Raw genomic sequence first — 4,850 nt, forward strand, 5'->3', positions numbered from 1 at the left:
CGGGGCCTGAGAGGGAGGCTCTCAGGGCGGGTCCTCTTACTCAGGCAGGACAAGTGGAGCTTTCTTATCAACACAGGAGCCAATAGGAGGAGGTGTGATTAAAGGCTCCATCCAGAGGAAAGGAGCTCTATTATTTTTCTATTATTGTTAAATATACAAAACCTCTCTTAGTGTTTTAGTGGTAAGAAATAACAGAGGTTAGCTCAGGTGTTGGCAGTCAAGTTAAAGTCAAGTTTAGAGTCAGAAGTCACAAGACCGTATAAAAATGAGTCACTGAGTAACTGAGTCATCCTTGACTTGTTTCTATTTGAGTACTCAGGATTTTGCGTGGCTCATTAATGCATATATTAATAAATAATTGTCAGTTGTGTGGACTTGGATTGCAGCTTAACTTTCGTAATCATCATTCATTCTTTTTGGTGATGAATTATAAGAAGAATCCTGCTGCCATGAAGTCAAAATCAATTAAAGTCTCTCTGCCAATCAACTTTAGTTTCAAGTCATTATCGTTGTCATTGTTGTTGTGGTTAACTTCATTCACTGTTGGATTGGTTGAACTTTAATCCCGGGTAATAAAGTTAATGTCAATGAATCAGCAGGTTGTTGTTAATCGTGCTCAGGTAGGATGCTCAAGCTAGCTATAGTGTATAGCTATGGTGTGCACAATGTTTGCCTGAAACAGTGGGAAACATGGTGACCACAGGTTAATGAATGCTACAGTATGTACAGCCAAGGATCCTGACAACATTAAACTGTCCACTATTGATTCTTGTCTGACTGTATATCACTGCATCATAATTGGCCCAATACACTGACGGGTTGCATTGTGCATCTGACCCAAAAAATGTGAATGTGTAGTATTATGTAGTCTGATAAATACAGTTTGCAGTTAAGATGAAGATTGAGAGATATCTCTGAATCTTCATATTAACCATTTATTGTATTTAATCCATATATAACAAACTGTTCTGAAGTAAATGAATATGATCTATAATCTATATTATTTGATTCAGTCATTCATGGAACTAATACTACAGAGGTATGAACCTCTGCCAAGGCCAAACAAGAATGACTGAAGCCATTGATCAATTGGGACAGCAGCAATGATCAATCAATCACTTTCTAATGATTGATTGATTTATCTTTGATGGATTGATTGATAAAAGCCCCTCTAATATGTTAATTTGTTCACATTGATCTGTTACATACTTGGCTCTGTCATCAGTATCTTGGTGAGAGTGAATACACAAGTTCACCATTTTGTTCTAACTTCCAACTCCACGACCGCACACACACTTACAGAAATTCAATAGCTAACAGAGCATTTGTTGATGCGACGCTCTGTAAATTATTTATAGTGTTGATGGTGGAAGGTGATGAAAGAGACAGCAGCAAGGCAAACACGATCCTTTTGAAATGATATACATGAATATAATTTTAAATACTTCTTTATTATTGTTGAAATAAAATAGCTTTTATTCCAATTTTAACCTTGCTTTTAATTGTTGTAAATTTCTTCCATTTTGTCTCTTATTCTTGTATCGAATAATGTATTGTATTTTTTTGTTTTCAATTTGAAGGGCTGATCCTGTTTATTGTCAATCAAATATCTTTACAAAGTACTGTGAGGTGCATTTTACGTAGTACAATTAAAACCTGAGTAATTGTGAGGTTGGTTGGTTGATTTACTGATTGATTGATTGATTCTTCAGTATTGATGAACCTGCTCTGGTCTCTTCAGAGAGAACATTGTCTTTCAGTCATTCTGTTACATACGTGAAAGGAGCAGCAGACAGGTCACACTGACAGTCAGATCACATTCCTTTATGAATTGCCTGCAGTCACTCCCTCTTAATAGAAACTAGTGGCACAGGGAATGCAGTTAAACTCTCAGGTTTGCCTAACAAAGACTCATTCGATACTTTATCATATTTCAACAAACATCTGCTGTGAGTTCATGTAAAGAAAATTCTCAGAACAATTACAGTGTTACTCACACAGGTCACAAAGTTAATAAGTAACCACACATCAAACAAATGGGTTTTTTTCACTCGTGCGTTCTGTGTATCAGTCACTCGGCTCAGCCTCTCACCAAATACACTAAATCATCAGGAAATTTGTGTGGAAATCTTTATAAACATTTCACGTTCATTTCCTGTCCTGATCATAGGATCACACTGTGTGAATAGTTTACTGAGTGCTGACAGGCTGGTCTTACAAGAATGACCAGATTTACATGTGTGTGGAGGTGTGTGTAATGAGGAAATGAAGAAGAGAGCAAAAATTCCAGACATTTATTCAACACCAAAGCTGCCAAATGATACTTTAATAAGAAGGAACATGCATGGCTGCACCTGCAAACAATGACTCAGTTTACTTTGTCACAGTAATAAGTTCCGTTTAGTCTCTTCTATATATTTACAACCTAACAAGGACACATGCTTTGCCACAAATAGAAATATAAACAGCTTCCACATATACGTAGAGCCCCAAAAAACAAAGATCTTATTGCAAAGGATCAAGCATTAATAATTCATCTCTTTTCATAAGCAGGAATGAAAATTGACGTGATATTGTGTTTGTGTTGTGAATGTTAGGGATGTGCGGTTCTGTGAGGGACTCCTCTCCTCTCCTCTCCTCTGCTGACGTCTGCTTTTGTAACCAACAACAATAGCTGTTGTCTTAGTGATGTGTCATCACTGATGGATTCCTGTTTGACACATATTTTGTTATGTCTTGAAAGAACCATCTTAGTGTTGATAGACAAGTATTACTGCTTTATGTGAGGAAGTGTCAACTTATATGATCTAACACCATCACTTTTTTCATTTTCACATTTAAATTAGAAAGGCATTTATTAGTGCCACTAAGGTTGAACCAGCCAAGACAAAGTTTGTTTTGTTTTCTTCATATAATTGGTGTATTTTGTTCCAAACACTTCCTCTGCATTAATCCTTCCTAACTGCTAGGATAGTGAGAAGAGTTAAAATGCACAAAGAAATGTCACCGTCACTGACACACAGTGGAAATGACACCAAACACACAGAAGTGGAAAGCAGGTTTGTCCTGCTGAGCTGATGCATTCACTGCCTCGGGCTCCTGCAGGATATTTAACCGTTGTTTGCATTGCGCACAACAAAAACAGAACATTTCATGGGTGTTGGTTTGTAACAAACATCGGGGATGTGATGAGTAAGAACTAAGGATAGGTTGGACTAATGCTAAACTAAATGTCAAACCACAAAGTTTCTATTTGCTGCTCATAATAGCAGCCATAACTGAAAATCTGTCAGTAATTTCGTCCGGCTCTCTGTCCCTCTGACTCGATAAAACACTGATAGTTTGGCCAGGTAATGAACAGCTATTGAATTGTAAGTGACAGTTAGTATATTGTCTTTATCACTTATTCATTCACGCAGTCATTCAGAGTATTGGGACACATAATGATCAGGGATGTGCTCTCCTCTGCTGACGTCTGCTGTTGCAACCAACAACATGAGCTTTTTTATTAGAGATGTGCATTTTCTTCCAGTGACACAACACAAAAGACAAAATGTACAAATACTGAGTTTGAAAAAATAATCTACATCCACATCTTAAAGTGTATACGGCTTATTTCTGATCTTGGTTTTGGAACATCTTAACCAGTGAACAAGGGACTTTATTTTTTATTTGCAGCATCTTCACAGCTAGGGGGCAGCAGAACACTACAGTATTTCACAGGGTTCTCGTGTATGTAAGTATGAGGGGAGTCAGAGAGAGAGCGAGAGAGAGAGAGAGAGAGAGAGAGAGAGAGAGAGAGAGAGAGAGAGAGAGAGAGAGAGAGAGAGAGAGAGAGAGACCTTATCTAGGTCACTAGCATGGGGGGGGGGGGGGGGGGGGGGGGGGTGAGATAAACCTAGGTTCTTTAATAAAAACTGAGAAATACTGAAACTTGTAAAAAACTTTAAAATAGATTTTTAACAGTCGATTATGTACTTGAATCACATCCATAACACAACTTGTTACTTTGTGTGTCAGCTGGCGACCTCTTATTTCCCAGCAGGCTCTCTGGCTGAAGTCACCCAAGCTCATAAAGGAATCCCAGGAATGATCACCTCGTTAAGCGTTCACGTTTCCCTCCTAAGCCTGATGATAAGCCTTGTATTCGGTTTGACACACACAGAAGTTCCCTCTTAAAAGGTCCATTTGTTTGTTCCAAATGAAGGTCACTGCCTGCTGACAATAGCTGATTCCCCATTTGTCTGCTGTCAGCTATAAAGTAGCCCAAAAGGAAAGTTGGCTAGGGTCACAGCATTGTTGTGTGTGTGAGGCGTTCGGGTCCAAGCACAGAACGGATGCAAATGCTTCATGTGTTCCAGACAAAGTCACTATCCACACAGCTGCGTGGAGCTCAAGACAGACAATACAATTTAATACAAATACTTTACGCATATATTTCTATTTTGTTTTACTGTATATAATGTTCTGAAGGTACCAATTAAGTCTCAACATCTTAGCACTTTCATCCCAGGTTACAGGTCCTTTAGTATCAGGTCCAACACAAATTATTATTATATTAAGTTAATATCATCAGTATTTTAATGTGAATGACAATGAATGCGAATAAATGCAGGTTTTGTTTTTTAACAGTCTAATTATAAATGTAATAATCTAATCAATTATCATTTTAAACGAAAATAAACAGTAGGTACTGTAGAGACCAATGCGTGTACATTAAGTCACCAAGTAAAAAAACAAAGTCAGGACAAAAAAGAAGAAAATGCATTTTACTTGAAATGGGATTTGGACCAGTTCCATTTCCTAACTTCCTTACTGCTATAAACCATGAAATATTCAGGAACAGCACA

The sequence above is a fragment of the Genypterus blacodes genome, unplaced genomic scaffold, assembly GCF_046128005.1.
Source record: "Genypterus blacodes isolate CSIRO-AG114 ecotype Tasmania unplaced genomic scaffold, CSIRO-AGI_Gbla_v1 ptg000067l_1, whole genome shotgun sequence".
In the NCBI taxonomy this organism is placed as follows: domain Eukaryota; kingdom Metazoa; phylum Chordata; class Actinopteri; order Ophidiiformes; family Ophidiidae; genus Genypterus; species Genypterus blacodes.